The 14793-nt window shown below is 52.8% G+C and overlaps 1 pseudogene; it reads left to right on the top strand.

The window, feature by feature from the left end:
- Positions 1-2715: 2715 nt before the first annotated feature.
- Positions 2716-3436, top strand: LOC110594084 (annotated as a pseudogene).
- Positions 3437-14793: the final 11357 nt, after the last annotated feature.

The following is a 14793-nucleotide window of genomic DNA, read 5'->3' as shown; positions in this document are numbered from 1 at the left end:
GAGAGAGTACATGAGAGGGGGGAGGGTCAGAGGGAGAAGCAGGCTCCTCGCTGAGCAGGGAGCCCGATGCGGGACTCGATCCCGGGACTCCAGGATCATGACCTGAGCCGAAGGCAGTTGCTTAACCAACTGAGCCACCCAGGCGCCCTGATGAAGGATACTTCTATGTGGGCTCCTGTGTGCCTTCAGCACCCCCAGAACATGGAGAAGCACCCCTGCCTTCTCACAATGACATAGTCCAGGCCCGTAGTGCACCTTCCCTGCCCCGAAACACAAAATCAGCTATTCTCCAGAGAGCCCTCATTCCCTGGGAATGCAGAAGAGTATCCGTGACTGCATTTTCAGTATTGGGGACACCTCTTCAATTACTGCACGCTAATTTTTGGTGCAAAACTGTTTAATGGCTACCTAAGTGATCAGGTAGAAATGATCGATTTTGAAGAGCGTGAGTTCATATTGCTATTTCCAATTTAGCTCTAACAATACTCTATAACAGGTGTCCTCAGCAAATATGGCCTGCCTGAGCGCTAGACCTGGCCCACCACTTGTTGTTGTAAATAAAGTTTTATTGGCACACAGCCATGCCCATTCATTTGCAAGTTGTCTATGCCTGCTTCCCAGCTTGCAGGACAGATTTGAGTAGTTATCATGGAGCCCCAAAGGGCAGGCAAATCCCTTTACAGAAAACATTTGCAGGGCGCCTGGGTGGCTCAGTTGGTTAAGCGACTGCCTTTGGCTCAGGTCATGACCCTGGAGTCCCAGGATTGAGTCCCACATCGGGCTCCCTGCTCGGCAGGGAGTCTGCTTCTCCCTCTGACCCTTCCTCCTCTCACGCTCTCTCTCTATCTCATTCTCTCTCTCAAATAAATAAATAAAATCTAAAAAAAAAATTAAAAAAAAAAGAAAACATTTGCAGACCCTCCTCAATAGACGCCTAACTAGATTTTTAGCCCCTCACCCAAAATATAATTTTACCTTTTTCTTTTATCATTTGGTGAACCATGTAAGTTTCTGAAGATCCTAATTATAACTTGTGTAATCTCGTATTCATTTTATCTGTCAGCATAAAATACAAGGACAGACCCTAGTAGTAATATCAACAGTCTCTACAATCCCTGTGGGTTGGAAATTAAGATCTAAGATCACAGGAGCTATGGAGGTGGGTGTGAATGACTGGCCTGCTGTTTGGTTCAGGGATTGGGCATGTGACCAGTCCTGGCCAATGAGTGTGTATGAGATTCCCAAGGATGCTGTAACAAACTATCACCAGCACATTTACTCTTTGACAATTCTGGAAGTAAGAGGGCTGACGTGGTCTCATGGGGCTATATCAAGGTGCAGTGTTGGTTTGCAAATGGGCCCCTGTACACGCTGGGCAAGGAGAAACTGAAGGAAGGAACAGGCCATTCCAGATGGGTAGATGGGTTTATGAGCAAGGGAACATCCTTCCAAGGCTTGTCTAGCACACTGCACCCGCCTGCCCCAATCTTAAAGCTTATATAGAGGCCTGAACTGAGTGCCATCCAGATGGTCGGTCTCAACACCGCCTCACTGTCTCAAGGCTGTGTCCTTGGGCAGCTTCTAATGCAGGGAAGGCCAGGGGAACCACACCTTCCCAGCACAGGGGAGGGGGATGGAGCCTCCAAGTGCCCGGGTCCAGCTCACAGGTTGACCAGCACCACAACCTCTCAAAGCCCCCTCCAGCAGGTGGACAGGGGGGCTCCTTCTGGAGGCTCCCTGGGAGAATCCATTTCCTGCCCTTCTCCGGCTGCCTCTGTGGTTGTCTCATTCTGACCTCTGCTTCTATTGCCCTGTCTCCTCCAACTCTGACCCTCCTGCCCACTCTTATAAGGACACTTGTCAGATCATTGGACCCTCTGGGGAATCCAGGGTCACCCTCATTGAGGGTCCTCAACTTAATCCCATCTGCAAGGTGCCTTTTGCCATGGGAGGTAACAGACGTACAGATTCTAGGGATTAAGACATGGACATTTTTGGGGGGTGTTATTCTGCCCCCCACAGGGGGAATGGAATGCTCTCAATCTTCATAGAGGCTCCCGGTACACTGATGTGTGCATTCATTAAAGCTCAGCAAATGTATACCGAAGATTTATGAAAGTCATTATAAATTTTACTTCAAAAGAAAAAATGTAGGGCGCCTGGGTGGCTCAGTTGGTTAAGCGACTGCCTTCGGCTCAGGTCATGATCCTGGAGTCCCGGGATCGAGTCCCGCATCGGGCTCCCTGCTCAGGAGGGGGTCTGCTTCTCCCTCTGCCCTCTTCCCTCTCGTGCTCTCTGTCTCTCATTCTCTCTCTCTCAAATAAATAAATAAAATCTTAAAAAAAAAAAAAGAAAAAATGTAAACAAAATTCACGAACTCTTTGTGAATCGTATGCTAAAGGTATGCACGCCAAATTATTCAGGGGGCAGCAGACTGATGTCTGCAAGCATGAAATGCGTCCAACACGAGTCGGAACCATGGAGGAACGCTGAGCCGGAAAGATGGGAGGCACAGCAGAAGGGCAATGGTAGAATTCATGTTTGGGTAGGTGGTGTGCACTGCAAAATCATTTGAACTTGGCTGTATGTTTGGAAATTTTCAAAATCAAATGCTGGTGGGGGAAAAATGTCAAATTGTTTTCCAGCATTTGGGGCCGGGGCTCACGCTCCCGCGGTGGAGGCCGCAAGTTCCAGGGCTGGTTCTAGCCACGGCGCATGGGGCGCATGGGGCGCATGGGGCGCATGGGGCGCATGGGGCTCCAGCTCTGGAGCCCCCTGCCCCGGCCTCAGCTAGGCCCCAAAGGCAAAGACAAGGAGGCTGTCCTCCAGGCTCCCTGGAGTCAGGTTTCCCTGCAGCTGCTGCGGGAACCACAGGCCCCAAGACGGTTTGCGGGGGGCCTCGCATGTTCCCAGAACTGCGGGTGCGCGCTCCCCCGGCTCCACACGTCGCTTCGTCTGTTGGTGACTGGAGTCGCTGCTGGCGCTCTGGTTTCCGGGCTGATTTCTGGCCTCTGGGTGCTTGGCCTGGTCGCTGCAGTGCAGGGCATTATTTGTTTTCTTTTTAACACGATTATTCTCTTACTCGTGTTTATTGTTCTGTTTTCTGTCTGTGCCTGCTTAGCCCTGAACCAGGAACAACAGGGTCAGCTTCCGGAAGTGGGCTGGAACAATACAGAAGTGCTCAAAATGATGTCCAGAGAAATTTCCACCGCGGGGGGGTTTGAAGTATTAACCCAAATGACACCTGCCTGGCCAGCACACAGCAGCTGCCCGAGCTCACGTGTGCTCCAATAATAGGAACAGATGCCAGAGAGGTTCTGAGATTTGCCGGGGGCCCTGGCTCTTCCTCAGCTGTACAGAGATCCTGGGTGTTTGGCTGACCTGTGGACATGGGCACCAGAAAGATCCTCGCGCTAATCCTAGTGGAATCCTTTGATGAGAAAACGAGGAACATCTTTCATGTTCTGATCTCGTTCACTTTCTCCAAGCTCAGCTGACCTGTGTGAAGAAGCAGGTAAGGAAGCTGAAAAGTTACATTATTGACGGGCGGGGGGAAGTATGTATGTGTACCTCTTTCGTTTCTCTAAATGTTTTTCTTTTTCCATTGCTGAAAAAAAAAAAATCGAAACTTGTGGTCTGAGTCTCAGTGGTACCTCTCGTATCTACTGCGTTTACCGCGTCTGGCACGGCCCATGCGGGCATCTCAGCATATGGACCTGCAGAAAAGCTTTGTATGGCACTATTGTGTTGCTCATATTGTGAATCTAAATATACAGCTCCCGGGACTCCTGGGTGGCTCAGTGGGTTGAGCATCTTCGGCTCAGGTCATGATCTCAGGGTCCTGGGATCCAGCCCCAGGCTCCCTGCTCAGTGGGGAGCCTGCTTCTCCTCTTCCCTCTGCCCCTCCCCCTGCTCATGCTCTCTCTCTCTCTCTCTCAAATAAATAAAATCTTAAAAAAAAAGAATATGTGCAGTATCATCCCAGTTATGTAAACTTTTAAAAGAGGCAAGACTACATTTATTTAGGCAGCATACTTCTGTGGTCAAACTATAAAGAAAGTGAGAAAGTAATACTCATAAACTTCAAGTTACTGACCCTGGTGGGGGAAGGGAGGACTGGGTCCAGATGGGTCTTATGGTTGGTTGCAGGGGGCGGGGGAGGGCTTCTCAGTCTGGACTGGGGGCATGTGTTGGCTTTACAATAACTTGTTAAATTATCCATTTGCATTGCATGCATTTTTCTTTCTTTTTTTAAAAGACTATTTATTTGACAGAGAGAGACAGCGAGAGAGGGAACACAAGCAGGGAGAGTGGGGGAGGGAGAAGCAGGCTTCCCGCAGAGCAGGAGACCCCCCCCCACCATGCGGGGCTCAATCCCAAGACCCCCGGGATCATGACCTGAGCAGAAGGCAGACGCTTAAGACTGAGCCACCCAGGCGCCCCAGCATGCATTTTTCCGAAAATGCATTACGCTTCACAATAAAAAGCTTTTCACATATGATGTTTCAAAAAGACATCAGTCAGGCATGTGGCTCTTTATCTCAGGGTCATGAGGTCCAGCCCTACGTTGGACATAGAGATTACTTAAAAAAAAAAAAAAGACGTCAGTCAGTTAGATTATAACAAATTTTGGTTATAAAGCCACAATCATACTTTATTTTACATTCTCTGGAATAATAGTTCACCTACGGATAGAGGGTTTTGTTTTGTTTTGTTTTCAAGATTTTATTTTTAGCAATCTCTATGCTCAAGGTGGGGCTCAAACTCACAACGGTGAGATCAAGGGTCACAAGCTCCACGGACTGAGTCAGCCAGGTGCCCCTGGTAGAGTTTTTATTAAAGCAAATACAGGGAGTTCCAAAAGCATTAGCCATTTCAGCTTTGGTACAAAAATGCAAATCTTTGCAGGGATTAAAGTAGGTGACCCTAGGGGCACCCGGCTGGCTCAGTCAGTGGAGCATGTGACTCTTGATCTCGGGGTCATGAGTTTGAGCCCGACATTGGGTATAGTGATTACTTAAGAATAAAATCTTTAAAAAATATAAAAATAAGGAGATAAAGTAGGTGATATTTGATCCACAATGTTGTACCTTGTTGTAACTGCCCTATAGAAGTTAAAAATATATATATTATATAAATAAAATATAAATATATAAATACATATTATATAAATACAATATACATAAATATATATAAATAAGTATATAAATTTCTGAGACATATTTCTCTTAGCAATGCATAAGGAAATATTCTGAAATGTAAGAAATAAATGTTCACTTTCAATACGTCATTTTTTAAAAGATTTTATTTATTTGAGTGGGAGAAAGAAAGTGCATGATCAGGAGGGAGGGGCAGAAGGAGAGGGAGAGGCAGGCTCCCCTTTGAGCAGGGAGTCCGATTTGGGAGTCCCAGGACCCTGAGATCATGACCTGAGCCGAAGGCAGATGCTTAACGGACTGAGCCACCCAGACGCCCCAAGGTCGTCCTTTCTAAACAAATCAGGATGAAACACAAAAACCGGTGAATTGACAGTAATGCTATTTCAGGACCCAGAGGACCCATAGTTGGTCAAGGTAGTTAACCTCCTTTTGAGGTATAATTTACAGTATCTTTATTTATTTCTTGAATATCTCACACTTCCATGCCTGGCCAGAGAAGAGAGCAATGCATCTATCAATGAAGGTATTTATGTTTCCAGTTAAAAAAAAAAAAAAGGTCTTGATACATCTGAACACAAATTTTCTTACCTCACACCATACAATTGCAAAATCACAACTCTGTAGCCAGATGCTGAGGACGTCCTGTTTGACCCCAACTAGATCAAGTTCCAGAACAGGTGTAACTTCTATGGAGGTAGAAATCAGGAAAATGGTTGTCTGGGGAGCAGAGGGAGCTTCCCAGGTGCCAGAATGTTCTAGATCTTGATGGGAATGCGGGCGACATAGTTTCCTGCGTTTGCCTAGACCATCCAGCTGCTCTGAGTTAGGCTCTGGGCATCACTGTAAGTCAGCTACATCTCAGTTAAGTTCAGCTGACCTTGAAATGTGATGTTTTTACCTGTGCTCTGGTGTCCTTTGGAAGACACACAGATGAGAGGTGGAAGCTGAAAGTTGAGGGCATTCCGGCCCCAGGGGTGACCAGGGAAGGTCCACAGGCCGTTTGCCTCATCTAACTGATGCTTCGTGCTGTTTGCCAGCCCAACACCTGTGCATGTTCTTGCAGTGAGTCTTTGAGAAGGTGCTAGAATTTCGCAGCCGGGGGTCTTTGAACTGCTCCCGGGCCTGTCTATGCTGGTGGTGGCCTCTAGAGGGCGCTGCTGACACAGCCCAGCCCAGGAATTCGGATTCATTTCTGGAGACTACAATTTTTATGAAACCGTCGGTGGAGGGCAGGGTGGGATGTCATCTCCCCTATCCCACCGCCCCGACTCTAGGACACTGGGGCTGTCACACAGAGATATATATCATTCACACCAAAAATCCCTGACACAAGAAAAAAAAAAGGAAAGGTTAGCAAAAAATTTGGGGGGAGCAACTGAAGGGGACCAAGACATGCTGCCCCCAAAATATGCCACTTTGGTGTAAGAATTATTTTGAATTATTTTGAGGGCATCTGAGCTCCTGAAATCCCTTACCTGCCTAAAAACAGAGCCTCCCATGGGGTGCCTGGGTGGCTCAGTCGTTAAGCGTCTGCCTTCGGCTCAGGTCATGGTCCCAGGGTCCTGGGATCCAGCCCTGCATTGGGCTCCTGCTCGGCAGGAAGCCTGCTTCTCCCTCTCTCACTCCCCCTGCTTGTGGAAAGCCTGCTTCTCCCTCTCCCACTCCCCCTGCTTGTGTTCCCTCTCTCGCTGTCTCTCTCTCTGTCAAATAAATAAATAATCTTTTAAAAAATAATAATAATAAATAAAATGAAAACAGAACCTCCCAAAAGAACTCACTCATCATAAATCCCTTCCAGGGATCAATGTCTCCTCTTGGAGAAGAGAAGCTGACACCATTCCCAGATAGACTTTGTCACAAACTATCATATCTCCCACTTATTCTCCTGAGGGCCCATTTATCATTCCTAAAATTCATTTGCTCTCCCGTAAGTGGCTTTTCTCCCCTCCCTTTTCCCTGTTATGGTGGTATATGAGCTCTCAGATCTCACCGTTCCTTTGCACCTTCACTTCTTTCTGTGATGCCTGAGCACATCAAACTAAAAAGAAGTAAAGTTGTGTGGCTCCTATTAAAATGTCTTTCATCAGTTTAATTGACAGGTCCCCGGTATAGAACCTAAGAGGGTAGAGGAAAAGGTTTGCCTCCCCCACACAACTGAAGTTTGCCAGTGACATCAGCTGTGGGTTGATGCTTCCTGGTTCCACTTGGCTTACATTAGCCTGGGCTGAAGGTGGAAACGTCGCCAACAAGCCAGCCCTGCCTTCTCCTTGACACCCTGGCCCGGGAAGGCCCCTCCCACAAGTGGGTCAGTGACCCGGAACAGGTGAGGGCCCACCTAGTCAGGTGCCGGCGGACTCTGCCTGGATTTAGTCTCGTGCCCAGTCAGACCACGGGATTTGCTTGGGCATAGAATGGACTATTCACATAGCCTCCTGAGGTCACGAACTGAGTACGTGACCAGGTTTGGGGGAAGGAAGGAGACATGTTTGCTGGAAACCAGCGGCTCTTCATGAAATTCTCACTCCCAGTCATGGCGGTCAATGGTGCTGAGATCACTAGGTGAGTGGTAAGAGGGGTGTGGGGCGTGGGAGTCTCGTCACGCCCATGGGGCTCGCAGCGCCCCGGTCCAGGGATGAGTCAGAGCACCTCCAAACCCGGGACCACCAGATATCGCCGGGGGGTGCAGCATGAAGTGTTCGAGCCCAAAGTGGTACCTGGACTCCCATCGAGGCCTTGAGTCTAACTTCCCACTGATGAGAAATTCCTCGGGCCAGAAAACAAGCTGAAGGAACCTCAGAAGCCAGGGACCTGCCAGGAGGTGGTGTCTTGCAGGACAAGGCGCTTAGGCTCTGCGGGAAGCCGGGCGGGCGGGGGGTGGTCTCAGCTCCTGCAAGCGTGTGTGCACAGTGCTGTCTGAGCCCGGGTGACCCAGGCCCATCCTCCTCCCGCAGGGGCAGCGGGGGACAGCCTGGGGGCGGTGGCCACATGGTGCGAAGGGAGTGGACTGACGGGGCCCTGGACCTCGGGCCGCCTGCGCAGTCCGCTGCCCCTTACCTGGACGTCTGTTTTTCGTAGGTGCCGCCCAGTGCTTTCCTCATGCTGCCCCCAAGCCAGCACCCTGTGCTCTGGGCCCCCGAGCGGCCCTCAGGCAGCTGGTACCCGCTTTGCTGGACTCGGCGGGAGCCAGGAGAACCTCGGAGTAACGTCCCCATGGGAGCAGCCCTAAGCCGATGACCCACAGGTGTAGGGTGCGACGACCCCAGCTCTCTTGCCCCAGGTGGGACGACTGAGGTGTGACCCTTGTCCTGTCCAGATTTCCCCTCGGGGACCTTGTCCGATGTCCCCCCGTTGCTCCCCTGCGTTTCCCTTTGGTTCTGCGCCTCCCACCGTGGGGCTTCTGCCCCTCCACACTGCTGACCTGGGGGGCTGCATAGGCCTCAGTTGTGGGGCTTCCCGGGCGCTGTGGGGGGCTGTACAGGGGCACCCCATGTGACAGCACAGACACCCCGAGACGTGGCCCTGGGGTACCATGCCAGGGGCACCCCATGTGACAGCACAGACACCCCGAGACGTGGCCCTGGGGTACCATGCCAGGGGCACCCCATGTGACAGCACAGACACCCCCAGACGTGGCCCTGTGCACCAGGGGGCAGCTGCGCCCATGGAGAGGCATCGCCCTGCTGGATTTTCCCAGGGAAGCCTAACAAAGCCTTCCCACGCGTTCCTGCCTCACTGTGTGCTTCTGGGAGCCTGGCCCGGGAGAGACGGCAAGGGGAAAAACTCCACCGGGGGCCAGTTTCCCAAAGAAGGGAAAGGGCCTCTGAGATTCGGTGTGACGGGTCTGATTAACGCACTGATTTGTTTAGACTCTCAGATTCTTTTTTTTTTTTTTTTTTAAGTTTTTTTTTTTTTTTTGACAGAGAGACAGCGAAAGAGGGAACACAAGCTGGGGGCGGGGGGATGGGAAGCAGGTTTCCCGCGGAGCAGGGAGCCCGATGTGGGGCTCGATCCCAGGACCCTGGGACCATGACCTGAGCCGAAGGCAGACGCTCACCGACAGAGCCACCCAGGTGCCCCAAAACTAATTTTTTTTAAAGGTTTTATTTATTTATTTGACAGAGAGAGACACAGCGAGAGAGGGAACACAAGCAGGGGGAGTGGGAGAGGGAGAAGCAGACTCCCTGCTGATCAGGGAGCCCGATGTGGGGCTCAATCCCAGGACCCTGGGATCATGACCCGAGCCGAGGGCAGACACTTAACGACTGAGCCACCCAGGCACCCCACTGTGCCTTTTTATTTTTTATTATTTTTTAAAGACTTCATTTATTCATTTGACAAAGAGAGACCAGCGAGAGAGGGAACACAAGCAGGGGGAGTGGGAGAGGGAGAAGCAGGCTTCCCGCTGAGCAGGGAGCCTGATGCGGGGCTCGATCCCAGGACCCTGGGACCATGACCTGAGCCGAAGGCAGACGCTTAACGACTGAGCCACCCAGGCGCCCCCCCAACACCTTTTTTTTTTAAGATTTTATTTATTTATTTGACAGAGACACAGCGAGAGAGGGAACACAAGCAGGGGGAGTGGGAGAGGGAGAAGCAGGCTTCCCGCGGAGCAGGGAGCCTGATGAGGGGCTCGATCCCAGGACCCTGGGATCATGACCCGAGCCAGGGGCAGACGCTTAACGACTGAGCCACCCAGGTGCCCCTTGACTCGCAAATTCTGTTCCTACATCAAACTATTCTAGAGACTGGCCCACCTAACACTTCACAAGCTCCCAGGGTGACTACTGTACTCCGGGAATGTTGACCCGGGATGAGTCTAGAACAGGCGGGAATATTCTGGAATGTTCTGGAAGCACTTTGTGCCACTCTCAGGAACCACAGGGACTGGGAATCCTACCCCTCTCCCTCCACCCCTCCTCAGACTTAATGTCTCCCAGGACCTGGCAAATCCAAAGTCCTCTGCATCACGAGATTCTTTATTGCAGAGACCTCGCGTTGAGGTTTGTGTCCTGCCCCCGTGTGTCGTAGAGGTCGCATCCAAGGTGTGAGAGTCGTAATGTCTCTTTTTGCAAGGTGGCATTTGCGAGGAGTCCAGTGCGGGACCCAATTTACAGGGACAAGCAGGAAGCCAGCCTCGTCTTGGACACAGGGAAGGCCTTCTAGCTCTGTCTTCCGCCGGTCGTGTGGCATGAAGGAGGTGGCAGGGTGGGCTCCCTCGTCCTCCGAGCCCCCTTCTCCGGAGAGCTCCCCCCGCCTGGCCACCATCCCCTGCTGCAGGGCCATCCTGGCAGAGGCCTGGATACAGCCGAGGCCTGGGTCACCCCCCAGCCCTAGACTGGGCCAGCCTGGAGTGCTGGACGTCAGGGCCGAGACTCGACAGAGTGACACCTCCAGATCCCTCTCCCTTCTGTCCCACTGGGACTGGTGGCTGCATGCCCGGGAGTGCGGAGAGATGTGCAGAGGACCTGCCACCCAGGAATGGGGCCAGAAAGAAACCTGTGTTTTGTTGTTGTTGTTGTTTTGGTTTTTGCTTTACCTTTTAAAAATTATTATGATAAAATACACATAACATAAATGTACCATTTTAACCATTTCTGAGTGCACAGCTCAGCGGCATGAAGCACACTCACCCTGTCCTGAGACCACCCCCACCCTCCGTCTCCAGAACGTTCCATCTCCCCACACGGAGACTCTGTCCCCGTGAAGCACGGACTCCCCACCCCCACCCTCCGTCTCCAGAACGTTCCATCTCCCCACACGGAGACTCTGTCCCCACGAAGCACGGACTCCCCACCCCCTGCCCCAGCCCTGACTCCCACCCTCTCCTCTCTGTCTCTGTGGATGGGACTCCTCTGGGGACCTCCTGGGAGTGGGGTCCTGCGGGATGTGTCCTTCTGGGTCTGGCTCCTCTCGCTGAGCCTAGTGTCCTCGGGGTCCCTCCACGTCGTGGCAGGTGCCGGGGTCCCTTCCTTCCTGAGGCTGGAGCGTGTTCCCGCGTGGGGACGGACCACGCCGTGTATCCCTCATCTGCTCATGGACCCTTCTCAGTGCTGTGAATCATGCTGTTGTGCCTGTTTCTCCCCCTCAATGGCTTTATTGATACACAATTCACCCATTTTAAGTGTACAATTCAATGTTTTTAGTGTATTCACATAATGTATACCCATCACCACAGTTGATTCCAGAACGTTCCATCACCCTAAAAGCAAACCCATCCCCATCAGCCATCACTCCCCATCTCCCCCAAGCCCAGCCCCCGGCCCCCATGAGCCCCCTTCCTGTCTGTGGGTGAGCCTGTTCTGGACGTGTCACCCACGTGGACTCACACCCCGTGTGGCCTTCCGTGTCTGGTTCCCTCCCTGAGCTTCGTGGGCTCGGGGTCCGTCCCCGGAGCACACCGTCCAGCAGAGCCCTTCCCAAATTCCTGGTCCACGGAATCATGAGCAAAATAAAATGGTTGTGTTAAGCTGGTGAGTTTGGGGATTATTAGTCAGGGAATCACACATGGAGCTTGCCCCTCTTTCCCCTGTCCTGGTTTTGTATGACGGGTCCCCACAGCAGAATGGGGTGGGTGCCATCCCATCTTTGCCACGCCTCTGGGCAGACCCAGTCTGGTCTTGAACCCCTGACATGAACCCAGGTGCAAAGCCCAGCCCTCATCAGCTCTCCTGAAACCTCACAGGATTGGTTGTGTGCATCCGGGTTAACGGAGGGAGGGCCTGGGGTGCTGGGGTCCCCCAACCCAGAGGGCCGGATGCCAAAGAGGCAAGCCTCCCGGTGACAAGAGGCTGGAGCGGGACTCACCTCCCGAGCAGTGCGCGGGAGAAGCTGCTGTGGGCAGAGACCCTGGGCTGTGCCTGGAGAACCCCCTCACCCCCCAATCGTCTGGACACCATCATCAGACCCCCCACACCGCCCCCCGTGCAGACACAGGGCATGGAAACCTTTAATTCACTGGTGGATTTTGTACTTTATATGTTTTCCTTCTGGGAAGTGAAATAGTTGTGGACATTTAGCAAGTATGTGCTGCTTTTATTCCAGAAAGAAAGGCAGAAGGGAGGGAGAAAGGAGTCAGGAGGGACAGACAGACAGAGACAGGCAGGCAGGGCGAGCATTCTGAGAGGCAAGGGAACGAGGTGTGCGCTCTTCAGAGCTCCACGGCTCCAGCCGTGTACACCGCTTCTCTGCCCGTGGGCCAGGGACGTGACTGCTCCGTGCCTCGGTTTCCCCATCTGAACACCGCCTCCTCCTCCCCGCTAGCGATGCCTGCAGTACCCCACTCTGGCCCCAAATGCAGGGCGAGGAGCTCTTCTTTCCGCCTGGGCTCACTGCCTCCATCCCTCACTCCAGGGTGGGGTCCCGGCGACACCCCCCAGGGGCCCCCACCACCACTGGCTGTCACGGGTGTGAACTGCGCCAGCGAAGGGAAAAGCTGTGGAAGACAAGGAGGCCCCTCACTTGGTCCTATGACACCCCTACCCCACTCTCCGCTGCACTGTAGCGAAGCCAGTGTCCTGGTTGTGACATTGTAACAGTTTTGCAAAATGTTACCACCTGGGGAAACTAGGCAAATCTGCAACTGTCCTGCAAAGGTTCCCAGCACAAGGGAGTGTCCCGGGGACCCAGTGTTTGGAGCCCCTCAGATTCCATGCCCTGGAGAGGCCCACGCTCCCCTCTGCTCGGTCCTGGCTCTCCCATCGGCAGCGGCCACGAGCCCGTTTCTCGCCACTGCGTGCCTGGCACCAAGCTCAAGTGAAGGGACGCTGTGGGACCAGAGACTGGGCAGGGCTGAGTCACTGAGCTAATCACCTTGGGTCACAAGCTTACGTGGCCCTGGTACCTTCAGGGCTCACCTTGCACGAGCTGATACGATGCTGGCCGCGCCAAGCTCCTCCCGTGTCTCTGGGACTCTGCAACCTGAGCTGGGCAAGCACCCTGTCCCCCCTCCTCGTTGGTGTCCCAGCCTGCTGCTGCCTCACAGGGGGTCACAAAAGGGAAACGGAGTCCGGGGGCAGCTGGAGTGGTTACTGCCACATTCCACGTGGGGAAACTGAGTCTCCAGGGGGAAAATGATGGACAGGACAGAAACCCTGAAGCATCTTCCCGAGCTTGCCACAAATTCCAAACCCTGTGTGGGGAAGAGGGAAATGCCCATTGACAGAGGTATGAATGCAGCCCCAGGTCGGGAACGGACAAGGTCAACGGCACCGTTCTTCCTCACGTTTGTCTTGCTTCCGTCACTCTTCCCTCGTGGGTGAGTCTGACATCGGGACAGGCAAGGGTTCCCTCTGGAGCAGGACGATTAAGGAGGGTGTCGAGCTGGGGTGGCCCACGGGAGAGCTTGCCATGGAGGTGGGTGACCGAGACAGGAGCAAAACCTGCAGAAGGCCCCAGCTCTGGGGGAGATGTCTGGGCAGCCTCACCCGACTCCTTGGGGTGATAATTTAGTCCTCGATGCATTTATTGAACACTGAGCACATCCTACACAGACTCGCTCTGGTCATCTTTTTTTTTTTTTTTTTAAGATTTTATTTATTTATTTGACAGAGAGAGCGAGAGCGAGAGCAGGAACACAAGCAGGGGGAGTGGGAGAGGGAGAAGCAGGCTTCCCGCTGAGCAGGGAGCCCGATGCGGGGCTCGATCCCAGGACCCTGGGATCATGACCTGAGCAGAAGGCAGACGCTTAACGACTGAGCCACCCAGGCGCCCCTGTTACTTTGGTTTTTTTAAAGTAAACTCTACCCCCAATGTGGGACACGAACTCGTGAGCCCAAGGTCAAAATTCGCATGCTCAGGGGCGCCTGGGTGGCTCAGTCGTTAAGCGTCTGCCTTCGGCTCTGGTCAGGGTCCCAGGGTCCTGGGATCGAGCCCCGCATCGGGCTCCCTGCTCGGCGGGAAGCCTGCTTCTCCCTCTCCCACTCCCCCTGCTTGTGTTCCCTCTCTGCTGTGTCTCTCTCTGTCAAATAAATTTTAAAAATCTTTTTTAAAAAATTGCATGCTCTACCGACTGAGCCAGTCAGACACTCCTGGCTGCATTCTTTCTTTCTCTCTCTCTCTGACAAATAAATAAATAAAACAGTGAGACACAGCCAGAGAGTGAACACAAGCAGGGGGAGTAGGAGAGGGAGAAGCAGGCTTCCTGCCGAGCAGGGAGCCCGATGTGGGGCTCGATCCCAGGACCCTGGGATCATGACCCGAGCTGAAGGCAGACGCTTAACGGCTGAGCCACCCAGGTGCCCCTCTCTGGTCATCTTTTAACTTTAATCAAGGCGCAGTTCACAGAACAAATCAGTGGCATGTAGTACATTCACTGTGCTGTGTAACCATCACAGCTGTCTAATTCCAGAAAGTTCCATCACCCCAAGAGGAAACACTGTCCCGTCCCCATCAGCCATCGCGCCCCACCCCAGTCTCTGACACCCACAGAGCACCTGCCTGTCTGTGGATGCGCTTCTACTTTATTTATTTACTTAACTGAGAGAGAGAGAGAGAGAGAGAGAGAGAGAGCATGCGTGAGCATGGGGGGAGGGGCAGAGGAAGAAAGAGAATCTCAAGCAGACGCCCCGCCTGGCACAGAGCCGGATGTGGGGCTCGATCCCACAACCCTGAGATCAGGACCTGAGCCGAAATCAAG

This window comes from Neomonachus schauinslandi, chromosome 1 (genome assembly GCF_002201575.2).
Source record: "Neomonachus schauinslandi chromosome 1, ASM220157v2, whole genome shotgun sequence".
Lineage (NCBI taxonomy): Eukaryota > Metazoa > Chordata > Mammalia > Carnivora > Phocidae > Neomonachus > Neomonachus schauinslandi.
Note: the sequence above shows the minus strand (reverse complement) of the source record. Positions and strands in the feature narration are given on the sequence as shown.